This window comes from Myripristis murdjan, chromosome 22, assembly GCF_902150065.1.
Source record: "Myripristis murdjan chromosome 22, fMyrMur1.1, whole genome shotgun sequence".
Taxonomy (NCBI): domain Eukaryota; kingdom Metazoa; phylum Chordata; class Actinopteri; order Holocentriformes; family Holocentridae; genus Myripristis; species Myripristis murdjan.
Window position 1 is genome coordinate 31,523,699 of NC_044001.1, and position 24,489 is coordinate 31,548,187.

General features: G+C 42.0%; 1 protein-coding gene across 2 annotated transcripts in view; it reads right to left on the bottom strand.

Annotated features, from left to right (window-relative positions):
• Positions 1–24,489, bottom strand: part of LOC115354586 (zinc finger protein 569-like) — a 58,094-nt gene that overhangs the window by 12,860 nt on the left and 20,745 nt on the right. The gene's annotated exons all lie outside the window — the stretch shown is intronic.

The window sequence follows — 24,489 nt, forward strand, 5'->3', positions numbered from 1 at the left end:
AAACACTTAACTTACCTTCATAGTTCTGGACGTAATTTGACACGTAGAGTGTAAATCCTTTGTCCTTTCTCTTGTTGGCTGTGGCGGAATTAGCCTGAATGATTCGGTTAACGTCTGTCACAGTAATTTTAGGGAGATCAAGGAGGGAGCGGGTGAAAAACGCAGCTGCTGCTGTTGCGGGAGCCGCAAACCGGAGGTTTATGTGGTGGCTGACGCCGTGGAGCGGAAGGACGTGTCATATAGGCATGCGCGCGCATCCAATGCTTTCTCGTGCGCACGAGAAAGTTTCTCGTGCGCACGAGAAACATGTCTAAAAAAAAAAAAATCTCCATGTGTTTTCTCGTGCGCACGAGAAAGTTTCTCGTGCGCACGAGAAACATATCTAAAAAAAAAAAAAATTCTCCATGTGTTTTCTCGTGCGCACGAGAAAGTTTCTCGTGCGCACGAGAAACATGTCTAAAAAAAAAAAATTCTCCATGTGTTTTCTCGTGCGCACGAGAAACATGTCTAAAAAAAAAAAATTTCCCCATGTGTTTTCTCGTGCGCACGAGAAACTTTCTCGTGCGCACGAGAAACATATCTAAAAAAAAATTTTTCCCCATGTCCCTTTAGGGGTTCCGTAAAAGCTACTACTTTTTTTTTTTTTTTTTTTTTTTTTTTTTAACATCAAACCAACTTCATTCCAATAAAACTGTCAGTCAAACAGATAGGCAAAAAAATGTTCAGTTCAATAGTTGATGAAACTGCTCTCTGTGCTTTTACTGCTACAAACCATGGCAATAAAAACAAACAACATGCGGAAATACGTCATCCTTACCAATATAAGGATAACGCCAAAGTAACCACGCTCTTTTGACTCACAACCAAGACCGCGATAATGGCGGCAGCAGGCGAAGAAAGACATGAATCCGCAGAATACGAGTCTCAGTCTGAGTCTGATAATGATCTGGAGGAACTATCAGAAAATCTATGTTTGAGTTTGATAGAGTGAAAGACAAAAAGGCGGACACAGACAAACAGGTGTATATTTTCAAATGCTTTTTGTGTTTGCCGAAGAAAAACTACCTCTCTGCTTACAACAACTCCACGTCCAACCTGAAGAAACACGTTGACCCAAGTTAACCACAGACTTTCACCATGTTTTAATTTGTCTCTGTCAATGCCATGTTGTGAGAATGTGAGTGTGTTGATCACAAACTACATTTTGTACGAAGTGGCTGTGTTCAGTGTTAATTTCGTCGGCTATTTTTGAATTTAGTTTTAGTCTTAGTCTTGTGTCAAATGCCCTTATTAGTTTTAGTAATATTTAGTCAACTTGTATTCTTTTTTGTTTGGTCACATTTTAGTCGATGAAAAGTCTTGGCATTTTAGTCTAGTTTTAGTCGACTAAATTCCAAAGTATTTTAGTCTAGTTTTAGTCAATAGTCTTTTTTTAGTCTTTGAATGCAGATTGACACTAATGTTAATGAAAAAATCTAGTCTAACCAATAGATTCATTTTAGTCTTTTTTCACTCATCTCTAAGGTTTATGTGATTATTACCTGATAAAGTAGCTCCACATGTTGAATGATTAGGAATGTTACGTTGCTAAAGGTGCCTGGTCTGATATTCACAGAAATACATCCATGTTCTAATTTGCTTATTTTATTATGAACCAAAATGATTAAACAACTCTTTAGGACTTTTAAACAGTCAAGATAAAAAAAAAATCATGCAAAAATTAGCATGCAACAATATATTTTTAAACCACTCTTTCGCTGTAAGTACAACATAAGAAACCCACCTTTCTGATCTGAAATGAAAATAGGTCTTAAATAAAGCCTGACATATTCTAATAAAATAAAAAAAATTTACGCATATTGATCCAGATGCAGCTACGACATCTCAAATCAGGAATAATAAGTTTATCTTCTATTGTTCAGTGCATTTTAGGCAGGAATACATTTACTGAAACATAGGTTAACAAGTGAAATGACTGTATTGATTGGCAGCAGGTTTGAACTTTGTTCTCGCCGCGCTACGCTTCAGACAGCGCCGGTGGGTGTGTGCTCCTCAGTCACACATACACACACACACACACACACATACACCCCGGCATGAGCACACAGCAGCGCAGGAGGAGAAAAACTAACGCACATCCAATGAATGCACTTTTTGGTTGTAGGGGAGCGAGGGGTACAACCTAACATTTCAGGGCAAAGGCAAAAAAATGTAGGATATGTAGGAGTTAGAGAATTCATTTTTTAATACAAGCAACATACACACCTCTGCTACAAATGAACACTAACTTTGTTTCTAGAACCTACCATTACCGTGGAATTTCACCCTAAGTGGAAGAAGAGAAATGTTACAATTTACCCCACAGGTGGGGTAAATTGTAACGAAGGGAGTCTTAGTTGTAACACTTAGTTGTAACACTTATGTAACACTCTGTGGATGAATGAATGAATGAATGAATGAATAAAGACAATCAACCCATCCCACAGGGGTTAGGGTTAGGGGACCACAGGCCGTGGCCCAACAAGTGTGACCCGGCAGGAACCCGAGTGGTAAGTATATATATATATATATACCTACATACATACATACATACATACATACACTATATTACCAAAAGTATTCGCTCACCCATTCAAATGATCAGAATCAGGTGTCCTAATCACTTGGCCTGGCCACAGGTGTATAAAATCAAGCACTCAGGCATGCAGACTGTGAAACAAGACATTTGTGAAAGAATGGGCCGCTCTCAGGAGCTCAGTGAATTCCAGCGTGGAACTGTCATAGGATGCCACCTGTGCAACAAATCCAGTCGTGAAATTTCCTCACTCCTAAATATTCCACAGTCAACTGTCAGCTCTATTATAACAAAATGGAAGCGTTTGGGAACAACAGCAACTCGGCCACGTAAAGGCCACGTAAAGTGACGGAGAGGGGTCAGCGGATGCTGAAGCGCATAGTGCAAAGAGGTCGCCGACTTTCTGCACAGTCAATTGCTACAGAGCTACAAACTTCATGTGACCTTCAGATTAGCCCAAGTACAGTACGCAGAGAGCTTCATGGAATGGGTTTCCATGGCCGAGCAGCTGCAGCCAAGCCACACATCACCAAGTGCAATGCAAAGCGTCGGATGCAATGGTGTAAAGCACGCCGCCACTGGCCTCTAGAGCAGTGGAGACGCGTTCTCTGGAGTGATGAATCACGCTTTTCCATCTGGCAATCTGATGGACGAGTCTGGGTTTGGAGGTTGCCAGGAGAACGGTACATTTCAGACTGCATTGTGCCGACTGTGAAATTTGGTGGAGGAGGAATTATGGTGTGGGGTTGTTTTTCAGGAGCTGGGCTTGGCCCCTTAGTTCCAGTGAAAGGAACTTTGAATGCTTCAGGATACCAAAACATTTTGGACAATTCCATGCTCCCAACCTTGTGGGAACAGTTTGGAGCGGGCCCCTTCCTCTTCCAACATGACTGTGAACCAGTGCACAAAGCAAGGTCCATAAAGACATGGATGACAGAGTCTGGTGTGGATGAACTTGACTGGCCTGCACAGAGTCCTGACCTGAACCCGATAGAACACCTTTGGGATGAATTAGAGCGGAGACTGAGAGCCAGGCCTTCTCGACCAACATCAGTGTGTGACCTCACCAATGCGCTTTTGGAAGAATGGTCAAAAATTCCTATAAACACTCTCCTCAACCTTGTGGACAGTCTTCCCAGAAGAGTTGAAGCTGTAATAGCTGCAAAAGGTGGACCGACATCATATTGAACTCTATGGGTTAGGAATGGGATGGCACTTCAGTTCATAGAATGAGTAAAGGCAGGTGAGCGAATACTTTTGGTAATATAGTGTATATATATATACATATATACATGTATACACACACACATACACATATATATAAGTATAAGTGGTAATAGAAAATGATAATGACTATAATGCTAATCATAATAGTTACAGTAATAGTGGTGGTTGTATCAGTTAACCCCCACCCCTCAAAAAAAAAAAAAAAAAAAAAGTAAACAAATAAATAAACAAATAAACAATACAAAAATAAAAGTAAAATAAAGATAAAAATAAAAAATATAAATATTTATATATATGTATAGATATATGTATACATATATATATAAACATCATTCACCTGTTATTTGTTAATTAAGTAGTATGTTTTTGTTGCCCAGGCAGAGGAGCATAATCATAATAATAATTATAATTATAATGATAATAATAAATGTACTTGTGTATTTGTATATTTGTATATATTTGTCCAGTGGCTATTGGTCGTCAGGCAAAAGAGGGAAGATAAAAATAAATAAATATATGAAAAGGTAGTAATTACAATGAATGGAAATGGAGGTTTCAGAGAACTGAGGTGGTTGATATGACTGGTTTGTTGCAGATTATGATTGTAAAAAAGTGATGAATGGAAGCCAGGTAGGGTTATGATTATTGTCAGAGGAGTTTGTATTTTCTAAGGAGATGTAGTCTGTGAGCAAGTTTTTCCAGTGTATGATGTGTATGGAGTTCCGAGACTTCCAGTTCATGAGGATAGTTTTTTTGGCGACAGTCAGCGCCACTAAAAGTGAATAGGCGTGTGTTCTGTCAAGTTTTAATGTGGATAGGTCTCCTAATAAACAGAGGGAGGGGGAAAGTGGGATGTGGCAGCCCATGATTTGGGATAATGTTTCTGTAATGTTTCTCCAAAAGTGGTGAACAGGTGTGCAGTGCCAGGTTGCATGAATGTAGGTATCAGTGCAGTTTAGTGAGCAGTGTTGACAGTTTCCAGATAACGAGAAGCCCACTTTTTGCATTTTGTGTCCAGTCAGATGAGTTCTATGGAGGATTTTGTATTGTATGAGTTGTAAATTGGCATTTGTTGTCATGGAGAAAATGTTCTGGCAGATTTGGGGCCAGAAGTCGGCATCAGGAGCAATAAAGAGATCGGTTTCCCATTTTTCTGAGGGTATGGAGGGTGATGTATCGGCATGTGATATTAATTTTTATATTTTAGATAAAAGTTTTTTTGAGGAAGAGATGTTAATGAATGTTGAGGCTGAAGGGGGGAGGTCTAAATTTATATTCTTATTTTTCATTGTTGATTGGATGGATGATGAAACCTGTAGATATTGTAGAAATTGATGGCTCCCGATGCCAAACTTCTGGACCAGGAGAGGAAATGGAACCAGGGTGTTATTGTTGAAGATATGTTTGAGGTGAGTGATCCCTTTATCTACCCAAGTGCTGAAGTATAGTGATTGTTTATTGCTGATGAAGTCCGGATTGTGCCAGATCGGGGTGAAAAGTGAAGGTGCAAGAGTGGAGTTAGTAATGTTGTAGAATTTCCACCAGGCTGTCAGAGGTGATGATATTGTGGGATTTTGGAAACAGGGGTGTTTTTTGATGGTTTGACTAAGAAATGGTAAATCTGAAATATGGATGTCTTTGCTAACTGTTCGTTCTATATCTAACCAAGTGCTATCTGACTGAGTGGGGTGGGTCCATTTGTAGATGTATTGAAGCTGAATTGCTAATGAATAATATTGAAAATTTGAAGCATTGAGTCCGCCTAATATTTTTGATTTTTGAAGAGTGGCCAATTTGATTCGTGGGGGTTTATTTTTCCAGTAGAATTTATTAATTGATGAATCGAGGGAATGAAACCAGGTGAGAGGTGGGTGAGTGGGGATCATTGAGAGAAGATAATTGATTTTGGGAAGGACTGTCATTTTATTTTATTTTTTATTTTTTTTATTTATTTATTTTTTTTTATTGGGTTTTTTACAAATAGAAACTTCAAATACGAGACAACACAATCAAATACAAGACGTCACAATACATCACAAACATCCAACATGTACCCTCCCACACACCCATGCCCACATACAGTACATACCCTATGCCCAGGGGTATCCAAAAAAAAAAAAAAAACCCACAACAAGGGACAGAATATCCTTAGGAGTTCCAGAGACCCATACATCACTTTTGGGGGAACTCAGCCTCAAAATATGACAGAAAGGGTCGCCAGACTCTAACAAACCTCTGCCTGTCTCTTTGAATAGTGAATCTTAGTCGTTCAATTTTTAAAAAACTCATCACTTCCTCCACCCAACGCTTGTGAGAGGGCGGTGTAGCCTTCTTCCAGCTTGACAGAATTAATCTCCTAGCTAACAGTGAAGAAAATGCAATAGCTTTACATTGATCCGATGATGTTAGTGTATCCCCTGGGACCACACCAAATAAGGCAGTCAGGGGGTTTGGCTCAAGATCCTTACCACAGATGTAGGAAAAAGTATAGAATATTCCTGACCAGAAATCAATTAATTTAGGACATTCACAAAACATATGGCTCAAAGTAGCCTGGTCATGTCCGCACCTGAGGCAGGTTGGGTCCAACCCTGGGTACATTCTTGCCAGCTTGGTTCTGGATAGATGAAGCCTATGCAGTATTTTAAATTGTAGTAAACCATGTCTAACACACAATGAGGATGAATGCACCAATTTCACTGCTACCTGCCAGGTTGTATCTGTTATGGCTGAACCCAACTCCTCCTCCCATCTTTTCTTCACCTGCTCAAGAGAGGGTAAGGCAGATCTTTGAGTATTACTATACACCACAGACATTGCCCCTTTACTTAACGGATGTATATTCAAGCATTCATCTAACCAGTCACCTTGCAGGGGGGACAGAGATGGAGAAAAATGTGCTCTTACAAAACTACGTACTTGCAGGTACCTAAAAAAATGAGAATGGGGCAGGCTAAAATCTGTCTTTAGCTGATCAAATGAGACAAAGCAACCATCCTTGAACAAATTCTTAACACATTTCACCCCGCCCCTATCCCATTCATGGAAAGCAGGGTCGACAAGAGATGGCGGGAAGAGAGGGTTGGCCACAATAGGAGATGAAGGAAGTGGTTTTTTGCTGTTAAAATGGTTCCTAAACTGGGCCCAGATCCTAAGAGAGCTAGATCTGAGACCCAGAATAGCAATTTATGTATATTGGCTGACCAGTAATAATGCATGAAATTAGGTAGTGCTAGTCCACCCTCCTCCTTCTGTCTCTCTAAAAATTCCCTACGTATGCGGGGTAGATTTTTATTCCATATAAAGATCGATATGTGTTTATTTAGTTCTTTAAAGAAAGATTTAGGTATAAAAACGGGTACTGTTTGGAATAGGAACAAAAACTTTGGTAGAACAGTCATCTTCACAGAGTTTATCCTCCCTGCCATTGACAAGGGAAGAGTCGACCACCTCTCCAAGTCCTGCTTAGCCCTCTGCAGTGCGCTCTGCAAGTTTTCCTTAAACAGGTCACTATATTTATGAGTGACCCACACTCCCAAGTATTTAAATTTCTGATGACATATCTGGAATGGAAAGTTGCTCAGTGTCAGTTGGCGTGCCCTGTCATTGATTGGGAAGAGAATACTTTTTGTACAGTTAATTTTATAGCCAGACACTTTCCCAAAATCTTCAATAATTTTGAGGGCAGCAGGAATAGCAGAGCATGGGTCGGACAGAAAGAGGAGGAGGTCATCCGCGTACAGAGACAGACTGTGTGTTTGTCCCCCTCTATATACTCCAGTGAAACCCCTGGCGTTCCTCAACATAATGGCGAGGGGTTCGATGGCGACATCAAACAGCAGCGGGGATAGGGGGCACCCCTGTCTTGTACCTCTGAATAGGGGGAAATAACTGGATGTTAAACTATTCGTCCGTACACAGGCTTTAGGTGCAGAGTACAATAGCTTGATCCAGGAACAAAAAGTATCCCCAAACCCAAATTTCTTTAATGCGCTGAACAGATAGCCATATTGGATTGAATCAAATGCCCGCTGAGCGTCTATTGCTATTAAAACTTCTGGGCTAACATCACTGTGGGATGTGTATAATACATTAAACAAATGGCGAAGGTTACTAGATAGCTGTCTACCCGAAATGAAACCAGTCTGGTCTGGATGGATTACTTTATGTATAATTGGTTCAAGTCTGGCTGATAGCACTTTCGTAAGGATCTTGTAATCGCTGCACAGCAGGCTGATTGGACGATATGATTCACATCTCATTGGATCCTTATCATTCTTTAGGATAAGTGATATTGTGGCCTGTGTCATTGTTGAGGGCAGGGAACCTGTTTTGAGTGACTCCTCAAAAACCTTACACAGTAAGGGTGAAAGCTTAGCAGAAAATTTCTTAAAAAAATCTATAGGGAATCCATCTGGGCCTGGCGCCTTCCCCGACTTCATTTTTTTAATAGCATAGTCAATTTCCTCCACTGAGATCTTTTCCCCTAGACTCGACCTGTCAGTCTCATCAAAAGTGGGGGTTTCCAGTCTACTGAAGAAGTCCTTTACCTCATCCAGATTACAGGCCTCAGATGAGTACACTTCTTTATAGAAGGATTCAAACTGATCATTTATCCCTTTCTGATCAATAATAGCATCACCTGTCAAATTTCTAATTGCAGTTATCTGTCCTGCCGCAGCCGACTGTTTCAGTTGGTGCGATAACAACTTACTTGCCCGCTCCCCATGTTCAAAGTGAGTCTGCCGGGATTTTAAGAACAGATCTTCAATTGTCCCATTGGCTAAGGCGTCAAACTCAGCCTGGAGTGAAATCCTCTCTCTGTATAATTGTTCTGATGGATTCACAGAATGTGCAAGGTCTATCTCTTTTATTCTGTTTAACAATTCTGATGTACGCTTTAATTTCTTTTTATTTTCACTAGCACTATATGAAATTATTTGACCTCTCAAGTAGGCCTTTAAAGTTTCCCACAGAGTAGTCTGACTTATCTCTGGGGATTCATTAATTTCAAGGAAAAAATCGATTTGTGCATCAACAAAACCAGTAAACATTTCGTCCGACAGAAGTCTCGGGTTTAGACGCCAGGTACGCTGAGGCAAGATATTGTCTGGAAAACATAGTTTTAAAAGAACTGGACTATGATCTGAGATAACTATACTTTTATAGTCTACGAATTTCACCAAAGGGAGAAGTTTACCATCTAACAAAAAATAATCAATCCGTGAATATGTCTGGTGTACTGGTGAAAAAAAGGAGAACTGTTTGTCGTTGGGGTATTTAAATCTCCAAGGGTCCACCATTCCATATGCCTGCATAAAGCTACTTATGACACGAGCTGATTTGCTCAGGCTTGTGGATTTAACCCCAGAACGGTCCTGCTTAGACAGCACGGTGTTGAGGTCCCCTCCCAATATCAAGCAGTGTTTATCTAGGTTTGGTAAGAGTGTGAAGAGGTCGCTATAAAATTGGGCATTATCCCAGTTGGGACCATATACACTGGCTAACACCACAGGCATATTAAAGAGATTTCCCTGTATGATCAAGTACCTTCCGTTCCTATCGCTAATAATGTGGGATTGAACAAATTGAACATTTTTATGTATCAAAATAGCCACTCCCCTGCTTTTGCTGTTGAAGTTAGAATGGAATACTTGTGTAAAACCACCTCTATAAAGTTTAGTATGATCTTTATTCGCTAAGTGCGTCTCCTGCAAGAAAGCTATATCAACCATTAATGTTCAGATGCGCAAATATCTTACCTCGTTTTCCCAACTGATTTAGGCCACGGACATTCCAACTAACCACATTCGTATTGGCACTACCTATGTTACCTCTGCCCGAAGCCATGTCATGATTTTGTCACTTGTGTTCGCCATCGAAACCCCTGCCAACCTGCAACTCCACCTGTAAGGCTGTTGCCTTACATACACTGTAACCTCTCGGTACTCCTGTGACTGGCATGGAAACAAATATATCATGTAAAAATACATAAATAAATAGATAAGTAAAAAAAAAAAAAAAAAAAAATTCCCCTGGGCACACACAAACACTATACATACACTGAACAAGACAAACAACATAATGCAGATAAATGTAGAGGAGGTATAGGCTGGTAAGACCCTGGGACAGGGCCCTAGAGTTGGTCTTAACCCCATCAGAGACCACTCTCTTCCTACTCAAGCCTAATAGGACTTTCCAACATAGCCGTGTGAGAGCTCTCAGCAGTAGAGCAAAGAACTAGAGATAGTCATGTACCTAAGTGACTGTATTGCTAAAGATAGTAGTTAGTGAATTTGTGGAGGCAGAAGAATCTAACTAATGGGTGAGGTTTTAGGTGAAACTTAGTGGGCTCTGTGTGTGTGCTCACACCCCCCCTCACACACACACACACACACAGAGAGACACTCACACACACGCACACAAAAATAACTGTATACTCATCTACTTACACGAAGCATAAGGTTATCCCCACAGTAAGAAAAGACCACACCGAATAGTGTTTGCTAATTTAATGAGCAACCTCATTTTCTACAAAGTTAGATTCATTCAAACCACTTGTCCAACAAAGCCGTTTTACAAAGCAATGATATGTGAATATACACTATATTGCCAAAAGTATTCGCTCGGCTGCCTTCACACACATATGAACATGAGTGACATCCCATTCTTAAACCATAGGATTTAATATGATGTGGGCCCATCCTTTGCAGCTATAACAGCTTCAACTCTTCTTGGAAGGCTTTCCACAAGGTTTAGGAGTGTGTTTATGGGAATTTTTGACCATTCTTCCAGAAGTGCATTTGTGAGGTCAAACACTGATGTTGGACAAGAAGGCCTGGCTCGCAGTCTCCGCTCTAATTCATCCCAAAGGTGTTCTCTCGGGTTGAGGTCAGGACTCTGTGCAGGCCAGTCAAGTTCTTCCACACCAAACTCGCTTATCCATGTCTTTATGGACCTTGCTTTGTGCACTGGTGCGCAGTCGTGTTGGAACAGGAAGGGCCATCTCCAAACTGTTCCCACAAAGTTGGGAGCATGAAATTGTCCAAAATGTCTTTGTATGCTGAAGCATTAAGAGTTCCTTTCACTGGAACTAAGGGGCCGAGCCCAACATCCGAAAAACAACCCCACACCATAATCCCCCCTCCACCAAACTTTACACTTGGCACAATGCAGTCAGACAAGTACCGTTCTCTTGGCAACCACCAAACCCAGACTCGTCCATCAGATTGCCAGACGGAGAAGCGTGACTCGTCACTGCAGAGAACACGTGTCCACTGCTCTAGAGGCCAGTGGTGGCGTGCTTTACACCGCTGCATCCGATGCTTTGCATTGTGCTTGGTGATGTAAGGCTTGGATGCAGCTGCTCGGCCATGGAAACCCATTCCATGAAGCTCTCTACGCACTGCTCTTGAGCTAATCTGAAGATCACATGAAGTTTAAAGGTCTCAAGCTATTGACTCTGCAGAAAGTTGGCGTCCTCTGCGCACTATGCGTCTCAGCATCTGCTGACCCCGCTCTGTGATTTTATGTGGCCTACCACTCCATGGCTGAGTTGCTGTCGTTCCCAATCGCTTCTACTTTGTTATAGTACCACTAACAGTTGATTGTAGAATATTTAGTAGCGAGGAAGTTTCACAACTGGACTTACTGCACAGGTGGCATCCTATTACATTACTATTACAGCACCATGCTGGAATTCACTGAGCTCCTGAGAGCGACCGATTCTTTCACAAATGTTTGTAGAAGTAGTCTGCATGCCTAGGTGCTTGATTTTATACACCTGTGGTCATGGAAGTGATTGGAACACCTGAATTCAATGATTTGGATAGATGAGTGAATACTTTTGGCAATATAGTGTATATATACCGACAGATGTACACATACATATTTACTCCCCTCCTTTTACGTCCAGAGAGGTTGGGAATAGATTGCTAATATAAACAATATAGGGCGTCAACATATTCAATATGCAAAACAGAAGTGTAATTCAAAGCATAACAGATATCATTGTTTCAAACAGGCAAAACATAGGACCGTTCAAGCGTGGCACAAATGTAAACAAAGACTAAAAAGCTTTCCCCATTCATAAACTGAACTAGCAGCCACGCCTCCACACCAGTGATCAGGGAGCGCCGCCCACCCCCACCACACATGAGGATGTCCTCTATGATGGAAGCGGACGGCACCCCCCAAGTGCACATACCCACACAAACACAATGTCTTTTATTCTTCTTCTGTTCTTCTTCCCCTCCTTCCTCCTCCTTCCCTTCCTTCTGCCTCTTCCCCGTCCTAGATCCAAGAGAGCAACGACCGTAGTTCACAACTAAACAGAGAGCCGTGGTCCAGGGGCCATGGTAAAAGTATACTGAAAGTTCAAAACTTCAGTGTTTCCTTATATTATGCAAATGCAAGAGTCATTAGGTCCACGGCCCAAGAAAGAGACAAAACAAAACAAAACAAAACAAAAAAACAAAAAAAAACACCTCCGATAAACAGTCTCCGTAATTCGGAGCATTGACGGCCACAGTTCAAAGCAAAGTATACTCCCGCTTCTAAAGCACAGCACGGGCACGCGCGCACACACACACACACACACACACACGCACACGCACACGCGCACACACACACACACACACACACCCAAAGGGCAACATTAGTCGTGCAAAACAAAACATAGCTACCATCAGATATCTATGGCTACCATAGCTACGGTCCCAATATGTATTGCATCTGTAGATCAACTCAAAACAAAAACGATTGCCCTAAGTTCATAACAAAGAGGCGTACATTACATTATGGATGAATGGACACAGTGCTGCAGCAGCAATATAAACCAACTTGGGCATTTCCCATATATCCAGAAAATAATAGCAATAATTTAAAGCAAAGCGACTTCCCACACATACAGGGAGGTAGAACGTCAATAGGATTTTAAGGCCAGGGAAAGAGGGTTAGCCAGAGAGGAAGAAAGAAAGAAAAAAAAAAAAAAAAAAAAAAAAAACAGTAGATCAAGGCATCAGCGTTTTACTTCTTAAAGTACTTATCATAAAACTTCTGGACTTCGTCTGGTGAACTGAAGAAAAACACGTCCTCCCCATGGACCACGCGGAGACGGCATGGATATAGCATGCGGAACCGGACGTTTTTATTAAACAAGGCATGCTTTATATCCTTAAATTCGGCTCGCTTTCTGGCAAGTGCTGGGCTGAGATCCTGGTATACTCTGATGGTGGCTCCTTGAAACTCCAGCTCGTGGCTCCTGGCCCAGCGCAGTGCGGCCTCCTTCTGCTGGAATCTGGAGAAGCAGACCAACATCGGGCGAGTAAGCTTTCTCCCAGCATCTCTCCAGTTCTGGTGGTGTCGGGAAGACATCCGGGCCCATAATCTTCATCAGAAACTCCGACATAAACTTGACCGGGTCTTTCCCGTCCTCGCTGCCTTCGGGGATGTTTAGTATGCGGAGATTAACTCTTCGTGACCTATTCTCGAGGTCATCGGTCCGATCCAGAAGGGATTGGGTCTGGGCTTGGAGTATCTTAATAGTGGACTCGGCGGCCACCAAGCGATCGAAATTCTCACCGGCGACTGTCTCCACAGAGGTAAGACGGGTTTGAAATGAGTTTACTGTTGCATGCAGTGATTCCAGTGAGGCTTGCAACGGTTTGATGGTGTCTTTAATGGCCTCCGTAAATAGAGACCTCTGCTTATCAAACTCTGTCGTTAGGTGGTTGAAGTCGCCGTGTTCATTGTGCAGTATGTGGTGAAGTAGTGGTCAATGTAGTTCTCTAAGAGATCCAGGTCGATCGATGACTGAATGAGGTAGTCCGTTAGTAAATTTGCAGCCGAGGTTTATGGGGAGTGAAAAAAAAAGCTTGCAGAGAAGAGGAAAATAATAATAATAATAATAATAATAATAATTTTAAAGTCCGGAGAGAAAAGAAAAGTTTGTTCTAGCAGCTGGGTGCCGCCATGCTGAATCACGCACCGTCCATCACGTCAGTGTTGCATTCACTGAAGCATCGCAGCTGTTGTGATTTTAAACGATGGGCAATGAATTAAACGCTCTTATAACGTAACGTTATTTGAGCGAAATGTTTGTCATTGTCACTCACCAAACTTGTCCGGTCGACCCCCTTGCTTTGTTAAGACACTGACACGGATCCTTGTTAATCCATTGCCATATTACTGAGAAATGCTGTTCGAATAGGACCAAATCCAAGGGGAACGCAGCTTTGGGCTGGGATCCTGGTATACTCTGATGGTGGCTCCTTGAAACTCCAGCTCGTGGCTCCTGGCCCAGCGCAGTGCGGCCTCCTTCTGCTGGAATCTGGAGAAGCAGACCAACATCAGGCGAGTAAGCTTTCTCCCAGCATCTCTCCAGTTCTGGTGGTGTCGGGAAGACATCCGGGCCCATAATCTTCATCAGAAACTCCGACATAAACTTGACCGGGTCTTTCCCGTCCTCGCTGCCTTCGGGGATGTTTAGTATGCGGAGATTAACTCTTCGTGACCTATTCTCGAGGTCATCGGTCCGATCCAGAAGGGATTGGGTCTGGGCTTGGAGTATCTTAATAGTGGACTCGGCGGCCACCAAGCGATCGAAATTCTCACCGGCGACTGTCTCCACAGAGGTAAGACGGGTTTGAAATGAGTTTACTGTTGCATGCAGTGATTCCAGTGAGGCTTGCAACGGTTTGATGGCGTCTTTAATGGCCTCCGTAAATAGAGACCTCTGCTTATCAAACTCTGTCGTTAGCTGCTCCATAGTGATGAAAACAGCAGATACTTCTTCCGGTGGCTTTGAAGTTGGTTTTGCCGGCGAGTTGTTTGCTGCAAACATAGCCAGCCTCCCTGCTGCGGCTGATGCCACTGCTGCAGCCGTCGCACGTGTCATTGGCGACGGCGTTTGCACGGTGGTTGCTTGTTTATTCTTAGAGTTGCTCATTTTACACCAGGCACTCTAACTTGATACTAATGTGAACGTTTACTTTGTTCTTCTGGGGAAAAAGGGCTCAATAGATCACTTAAGTTTTTAAAGTTAAGCTGAGAGCTCTCCCGCGTGCGTCCTACCTCCTCCGGCGCATGCTCCCTGACTGTCATTTTAATTACTGCTATTCTGCCTAGAATGGATAGTTCTGTTCATCCATCATTGGAGATCGTCATGAATTGTTTTGAGAAGTGGAATGAAATTCAGGTTGATCAACTCTGACAGCCTGGGGGAAATGTGGATGCCTATATAAGTGATATGACTTGTGCAGAAGGGGATGGGTGTTGTAAGGGCTGCCACATCCAGACTGTTGGTGTTTAATGGGAGTATGGAGGATTTGTTCCAGTTTATTGAGTAGTCAGAGAGAAGGGAAAAAGATTTGATGACTTTGATTACTTCTTGTAGTGATGATTGTGGATTCTGAATAAAAAGCAATATGTCATCTGCATATAGGCTGATTTTACGGTGCATGTTGGGAGTTTGGATTCCTGTGATGAGGGGATTCTGACTAATGGCTGCTGCTAGGGTTCAATGAAAATGGTAAACAGAGAGGGAGAGAGTGGGCAACCTTGCCGGGTCCCCCTGTGAAGAGTGAAGCTTTGTGAGGTTTGTCTGTTAGTAATGACTGTGGCTGTAGGTGAGGTGTAAAGTGTTCTGATCCAGTTAATAAATGATTCCCCAAAGCCAAACCTATGGAGGGTGTGGATGAGGAAGGACCAGTTAACTCTGTCAAAGGCTTTTTCTGCATCTAAGGTGGCTATGATTGAATTATGGTTGTGTGTGGCTGAGTGGTGCATTATATTGAATAGTCTGCGTGTGTTATTGGATGAGTTTCTTCCTTTGATAAATCCTGTTTGGTCCGGATGAATAATGGATGGAATTATTTTTTCTAATCTGTGGGAGAGTGCTTTGGTGATAATTTTTATGTCGACGTTGAGGAGTGAAACGGGACGGTAACTTGATGGCATGGTGGGGTCTTTGTTTGGTTTGAGGAGGAGTGAGATGGATGCTGAATTCATGTTGGGCGGAAATCTGGAGTTTTGTCGTATTTCGGTTATCATTCTATGGAAAAGTGGGGCTAGGATGAACCAGAAATGTTTGTAGAACTCAGCAGGGAAGCCATCAGGACCGGGTGCTTTATTGTTAGGCATTCTATTGAGGGCAGATTGGATTTCTTCAGGAAATAGGGGTGTGTCTAAAGTGTTTTTTTGTTCAGGGGAGAGTTGGGGTAAATTGAGGCTGGTGAGAAATAGTCTGATGTCTTTTTCCTTAGGGTTATTATCTGAGGAGTACAAGTTGGCATAAAATTCTCTAAATATTTGATTTATTTCGTCGGGTGAGTTTGTTGGCTTCCTTGTTTCTTTTGATTTGGTTTGCGAGATATTTACCAGATTTGTTATTGTGATGGAAGTTTTCTTGTCGGAGTCTGCTGATCATAAAGTTAAGGTGTGTTCACACCGGACGCGATAACGCAAATTCGCGCGTCAAGTTTACATTAAAAGTCAATTCAAAGACGCGATGACGCGCGATTTCGGGTCGGGCGGCGCGTTTCGCGCGATACACGCGGCGCGTTGACGCTGTATCGCGTCGCGTTGGACGCTGTATCACGTCCAACGCCTCATCGCGCAAGTTGAAAAATTTCAACTTTTGACGCGACATCGCGTGGTGTTTTGACGCGATAGCCAATCAGTGTTGATATTCTCCCTACGTCACCTATGTCAAGAACTGCCAAAGGAAATCGAAAAATGGAGGACAATATTATTGTTGCCGTGTGCGGGCTACTGGGCTGCCAGGCTGCCGTGTGCCGTGTGCCGGCTGCCAGGCTGCCGTGTGCGGGCTACCGGGCTGTCGTGTGCCGGCTGCCGGGCTGCCCTGTGCCGGCTACCGGGCTGCCGTGTGCGGGCTGCCGGGCTGCCGTGTGCGGGCTGCCGGGCTGCCCTGTGCCGGCTACCGGGCTGCCGTGTGCGGGCTGCCGGGCTGCCGTGTGCCGGCTGCCGGGCTGCCGTGTGCCGGTAAATTTTGCGAATATGTGTCCATTGCTAATGCAGCTATTGGATGTAATTTACTATTAACCATGCTAGCGGTAACGTTAACCCGGCATATCTGTCTCGCTACGTGTGTGCGTCTTGTCAGTGGATGTGTGTCGCCACAGATGGAAAAGTCTGCGGGACACCTACATCAGGGAGAGGAAAGAGGGAGAGAGGAGGGCGGATTCGCATCAACGCGTCCATCGCGCGATAGACGCGATTGAGGAAATAAATGATTCCATGGTCACGCGGCGCGTTTTGGGCGTTACGCGCGATTTCATCGCATTCATCGCGTCCGGTGTGAACACGGCTTTAGTTTTCCTGTTCAGGATCTCATTTATTTCTAGTTTATATTGTCTTAATTTCTTTTCATTTTCTTCTGTTGGGTTAGTTGCATTGACGGTTTCTAGCTGTTTGATTTTTTCTTGTAACTCAGATTCTTGTTTGTTTTCTTTCTTTTTCTTATAGGCTGAGTATGAAATGATAATTCCTCTGATGACAGCTTTACCTGTTTCCCTTAAAAGTGTGGGGCATGGCTGTGGGGAATCATTTATTTCCAGGAAGGATGCCCACTCTCTTTTAATGAGGTCGTTAAATTCAGGATCTCTCAGGAGGGATGTGTTAAAGCGCCATCTGGTGACTGGTTTGTGTGGTCTTGGTGGGTTCCATTTGAATGATACTGGGGCATGATCACTGATGATGATGGGGTGGATTTGATGATCAGAGATATTTGGGATGATTGAATTAGTGGTAAGGAAGAAATCGATGCGTGAATATGAATGATGAACAGATGGAAAAAAATGAGAATTCTCTTGCAGTTGGGTGTTGTAGGCGCCAACTATCGCCAAGACCAAAATCACTCATGAACTGGATTATTGTATGTGTGGACTGCCAGGTGCGTGTATTGCTAGATGTGTTGGATCTGTCTATTGATGGGTTTATTACTGTATTAAAGTTGCCGCCGATTATTATAGGGGAGTCAGAAAAGTTGGATATGGATGAAAAGAAGTTATGAAAAAAAGACGGGTCATCAGTGTTTGGGCCATATAGGTTACCAATTGTCAGTGGGCTATTGTTGATTGATATGTTAATGATGATTAAACGTCCTTCTGGGTCTGTGATGGTGGTGTTATGGATAAATGATATTAATTTACTGATTAAAATACAAACCCCTCTTTGTTTTTTATTGTAATGTGATGAAAATGAGTGAGTAAACTGAGAAGATTGTAATTTGATGTTGTCTGATTCTGAAAGGTGTGTTTCCTGTAGTAGACAAATATCTGCATGGAGTGAGGTGAGATGATTAAATACTTTACTTTTCTTAGTCTGAGTACCAATGCCACGGATATTCCAAGAAACGAATTTTATTGCTGACATGTTGAGTGACTGTTATCAAAAGGAGAGGGATTCATTATTCTGAGTGAGTGAGTGTGTGTGAGTGTGTGTGTGGACATATGCAGGTTTACAAAACAAAGAGGAACATATACGGCAAGGTTTACACACATAAAAACAGAAAATACAACACAAACGCTTAATAATGAAGCACATAGAGAGCGCTGCGAATCTGGGTCGTCTGTGATGTGTTCAGGGATGCCAGAAAAAACCAAGTTGTCTCTCATACTGCGTGCTTGTAAATCCAGAATTGTTTCCTTCATTGTTTTATTTTCGGCAGTGACAGTGGTGAGCTGGGTTGTAACAGAAGTGAGCTGGTCGGTGATGGTATTGACGGTTTTGTGGAGGGTTCTGTTTTCCTTGGTGAGTATTTCAATCTGTTCGTGGCTGTATTCTAAGCTTTCACGGAGTGACTGGAATTCTTTGTGTAAAACTTCAATAAGTGCGATTCTGGTGTCAAGCCCGGAGAGTTTTTGGTTAATGGAGATTAAAATGTCGCTTACCTCTGAATGATGAAGTGAGTTCGGGGATGAAGATAGAGATGTGTTTGTACTGGGTAGGGAACCTGAACGTGGTCTTTTGTAGGCTGGAGAGAAGCTGGATTTTCCGGGGGTGGTTGAAGTCGCCGTGTTCATTGTGCAGTATGTGGTGAAGTAGTGGTCAATGTAGTTCTCTAAGAGATCCAGGTCGATCGATGACTGAATGAGGTAGTCCGTTAGTAAATTTGCAGCCGAGGTTTATGGGGAGTGAAAAAAAAAGCTTGCAGAGAAGAGGAAAATAATAATAATAATAATAATAATAATAATAATTTTAAAGTCCGGAGAGAAAAGAAAAGTTTGTTCTAGCAGCTGGGTGCCGCCATGCTGAATCACACACCGTCCATCACGTCAGTGTTGCGTTCACTGAAGCATCGCAGCTGTTGTGATTTTAAACGATGGGCAATGAATTAAACGCTCTTATAACGTAACGTTATTTGAGCGAAATGTTTGTCATTGTCACTGACCAAACTTGTCCGGTCGACCTCCTTGCTTTGTTAAGACACTGACACGGATCCTTGTTAATCCATTGCCATATTACTGAGAAATGCTGTTCGAATAGGACCAAATCCAAGGGGAACGCAGCTTTGGGCTGATAAAACTGGATGTATACTTTGTCGTACAACATCCTTGCATGCCTGATTAACAGCCTCACAATCCATAGCAGAAGTGCGTGTTGTGAGCTTGTAGATAGGCTATTTTCGATGCAGCATTGAACATGGCTAGTTGGCTCCTACAGTACATGGCAATCGACCCCTTTTTTCTTTTGCACTTATTTTACACAGTAAGATACATTGTTAATCTAGTCATGTATTATATTGTACTTGTATCTTGTGTGGCTGTATAGGAACAAAATTATTTAATTAGTTATGGTTCCTCAGTCATTGTAGAGAAATAATAATTATAATCACACTAATAAACATACACTGTATATACAGTGAGACTTAAATAATCAAATAATAGATTTGGGAATTAAAATGGTGGAATGATAGTGACACATGAAACTCTCAATGTGTTAAATTATTTTTCTTTTTAAAGCAGTCACCTACCATATTCTGTTAACCTTTTGATGCTAATCACAACAATTTTAACTGAAGTTATACTTTGTCTTTATACAGAGGTGTCATGAATCACACAAGAGGAAATACGCAGAACTGACCAAAACGTCCTTGAAGAGAAAATCTAAATCACTGCCTGGGACATCTTCCACGAATCACAAACAGATGAGGCTTGAAGAAACTAATCAAATCTCACAGAAGACAGTTGACAATGCAGTACTCAACTTAATAGTCCTGGTGGAGTTCAGGTGGAGTTCATTGATGTTGATGCCATTTTGGCTGAAAATGATGGTCTCCAGTACGAGCTCCCAAAGCATCATTGGGGTGCTTGTCATCTGTTAAATCTTGTGTGTTCAGTGGATGTGAAAGATGCAGAGAAGACTGCACACTACAAGACACTGTCAAGGTCCACCTTTGGCAAATCTCAAGCTCTGTGGAACAAGACATCAAGACCCTCAACTGCAGCAGAGGTCGTGGAAAAGCACTGCAAACTTCAGCTGGTACAACCTAATGCCACAAGATGGAACTCTTTTTACATGGCTGTGGAGCGGATTCTGAGGATCATCAAAGAACAAGGAGAGGGATCTGTGAGAACTGTGTGTGCTGCATTCAATCTTCCAATGTAAGTTGTGAATGTTTGTTTCATTACCTGCAGATATACTTACTGTACTACAATTACCCTTTGCTGAACCTTTCAGGAAAAAAGTAATGGTTAAATGTATTAACTAAATGGTAAATATAGCCCTATTTTTGTCGATGCCTTACCCCTTATTCCAAAACAGTTTTTTCATTTTTTACTATTTTGAAAAACATTTTTAAATGGCTCAAATAGCTGATCTACAAGCTCACAACATGTCAGTGTAGATTTGCTATTTGACGTATTTCAAAGTGTTTTTCAAAATAGTAAAAAAGGCAAAGAAGTTTGGGGATGAGGGGTAAGGCATGGACAGAAATGGGGACCAATTATCTCATAGTATAATGTGTGTGTGTGTGTGTCTGACAGGTACAGTCCAGCTGAAATCGCCTTTTTGGGTAAATATGCCAACACCATGTCTCCGGTTGCAAAGGCACTGGACATACTGCAGGGAGAGAAAAACATTCATCTGGGATGGCTCCTTCCTACAATCACCAGACTCATCTACAGGTAGGGGTGGGCGATATGGTGATAAATATTGTAGTGGCGATACAATGTCTCCACGATATGCCTTTTCAGAGATATTGTATATATCGTGATACAATGAGGGAGCCACATAAAAATTCCTGTTGAAATTTTGATACAGAGATTCATTGTAGGACTCATTAAAACCTGCATTTTGGCCTAAATGATCTGTTACTCTTTTTCTGTTAGTTTTTGTTACCTTGTAGGTAGTTTTGTAGTAAGTTTAGTAATTTGAAAAATAACCACAAAAACCAACATGAAAAATAATTTGGATAAGATCGTGTATCATGATACAGCTTGGAAAAATATCGTGATTATATTTTTCCATATTGCGCACCACTATCTACAGGCTTGAGAAACTATTTGGGGAAATGATGCCTGACCCAGAGCTGATTGCTGCAGCTATTCTTCACCCAAAGTTCAAATAATCCTGGACCACTGATGATGTCCTCAAACTAGGTGAGAAATTCTACATCACTCCTTTGGTCAGGTTCTCATTTATACTTTTTTTAAACACTAAATTAATAAGTCATTCATACCAGAAGACCTGATAGATGTAGCCTATTTATTCCTCCTTAAAAGCAAGCGATTTCTAATCCATTCAAATGATTTTAAAATCCTGAAAACAGCCAATGCAATGACTAAAATAAGTATAATAACTGATGATGATAATGATAATGATTGTTTCATTAAGGCCTCGGATACATCAAGGAACATCTTCCTGACTATGATGAACCTCTTCAGCAGCCGAATGACTCTTCAAGCACCTCCGACGAAGATGACTTCTTTTCCGGTATGAAGCACGCAGACAGCCAGGAAACCAGTACCACCAAGCAACTGGATACATACCTGGCATGTACAGATGGAGGTATGGACATTTTTAAAACTTGCCCGGCTGTAGCCAAACTGTCACTCAAGTTAAACACAGCACTACCCGCTTCTACTGCCTGTGAAAGGCTCTTCAGTGCAGCTGGATTGCTCTTAAGCCCAAGACACAATCCACCATTCCGACGCTGGCAGCACGCATAGTTACTGTTGCTGTCTCACAAGCCATTGCCCTACCTCAATGCAATCACCTGGTCTCACGGCAGTTACAACTTCAGAATGTCAGATAATTTAGCATTAATCCCCGATACTTTTGGGCTACATTTTCTAACGAACGACATAACAAATTTTTCCAAGAAGGTGTTGACTAAAGGGCTAAATTATTTTACCCAGGGATATGTCCATAATATCAAAATTTTTGATAAAGGAGCTGCAGGTGACATCGTTAATAATGTTAACGTTAGAGTGGATGCCAAGTGTTGGCGTAGCATGAGGAAAACACAACCCCCTCATTCAATGTCAATCGAGATACACCAGGAGAAAATCAAGGAGTCCTATTGCAGTTGCAAAGCCGGGTGAGTAGGCTATTCATTCATTCTTATAATGGTTAGACTGTAACTATACCTAGCTAACGTTAGCTAGAATGATAGAGGGCCAACACAAACAACGTTATAACGTTATAGCTAGAACTAACGTTGCACTTTTGGACATGTCATTACACTACGTTAGCGTATCCCACGGTAGCACTCAAGGCCACTTTACTTCTAAACAAATTAATCTGCTTACCTGCTAAATATGCATCATAGGACAGAAGTCTAGTCTAAGTCTTAACTCCTTTTGACCTCCTTGGGTGAACTGCATCCTTAACTGAAACAACCTCAGGTTTGGGACCGGATAGCTGGGCGGTCTTAGAGCGCCTTCTAGTGTCAAGGATTGGTAACGTTACTAATGTATTGTAAATGCACTAAGAATAATTTTCTTATCATCCATTTGATTGTTGCCTTGCGTCTTTCCAGAATAAATGGACAGTGTTCACACGGGGTTGGCCTGATCAAGTCCCTCCAGGGGTTGAAATTACATAACTTCAGCCATGTCCCAGAGCAGCAAAGCTGTACAAGTATACCACAGCAGTGGCATGTCCCCAGAGGTGATAAAATAGAGCCTGTCCCCATCAACCATGTAGTCGTTGCAAAGCCATCTGAGAGCAGAAAGAGACGCCCAGTGGTGTGCAATGTCGACACTTCCCAAAGGTAAAATTACATTACATACATCATTTAGCACTTTAATCCAAATCAACAACAGTAGTAAGAAATCAGGAAGACAATGTGACAAAGTCAAACAGCCAAATAAAATATCAAAAAATTTATTTATGGTACTAGAATAATGTTTATACATAAATTAGCTTACACAGAAAACATTATAGAAAATATATTATTATTAATAGACACATATTATTACATGTAGAAAACATCAGTATGTTAATTTATGTGATATGTATTCTTCAGACTTCCAGATGTAACTGAGCAGGATGTTGCTCATCTGAGTAGCTTGACTGGAACGCCTTTGGCACACATTCTGTCCACCAAGGTGCCAAAGATGACCACCCCTCTTGGAGCAGTCCAGATTGGCTCACTACTGTCCTATCAGGTAAGGCAATAGTTAATCTAGTCAGTTACAAATACATCCTGGAAAAGGGTCAAATAACAACAGACTGACCATATCTGGTTTATATTCGAGAAAAGGTTGGTTGGTATGCATTCTGATAGAATCCTGTATGTCTTAACTTTCCGTATAAGCCGCTCAATGTGTATCCTGTGTTGTGCAATTTTGTTTGTTAACTTAACATCTGACTGTGACATCTGAAAATTACCTACGGCAAATGGAGGGATATTCAGACACAGACCTAGCTCTTTTAGCTCTTCTTGTATAGTGAACCCTTTATCGGCCATAATAGCATCGTTCTCTCTAATGTAACCATGCACCTTTAGACTAGCAAGTACATCATAAAATCCACTTTGTTTGGTGAGTGCTCTGTCAGATATTTGTCCTGTAAATAGCTCTGACACAAAAACAACAGACCCGCTTGGATCACATGCAATCAATGCCTTTAGGGTTGTGCTTGACTTATAGTCAATGTACATCTGGCTCTGCAAAGCCATTGCAGATGGCACGTGGGTCTTAAATTCAGTACCATCTATGATGACCAAAGTGGATGGAAAAGCTTTTCTGAACTTTTTTGGCATGTTGCTTATGATGACGTCTCTATGAGGCCATATGCTTAGTTGTCCTAATTTGAAGTACATCAGGCTTATCCATGTATTAAAAACAAGTCCTGATGACTGCAGAGACACTCCAAATCTGACCGCCAAATCCTTAAGGCCAAAGTTGTGTCTCAGCCTACAAAGGGTCAGAAATAGTCCATTTTCCTTCCCTAAGAACTTGGTGTCCCTACGACCTTTCACATTAGGCCCCTCACTCCCAGCAGGCACAAAAAAAGCTAACAATCCCAAAAATCTTAAATATGTGATACCAGTGTAGTACTTAAAGAGTCCCTTTAACTTTGTCTCTTTTTGGACCACCCTTTCCACGGTACAGGTCTGCTCCTTTGTGAGGGACTGGATTTTCTCTTCCTTCTCAGTCAGCTGCTCTCTCAACCATGCTATGGTCCTCTCCTTCTTTTGCAGCTCTGTCGTCAGTCTT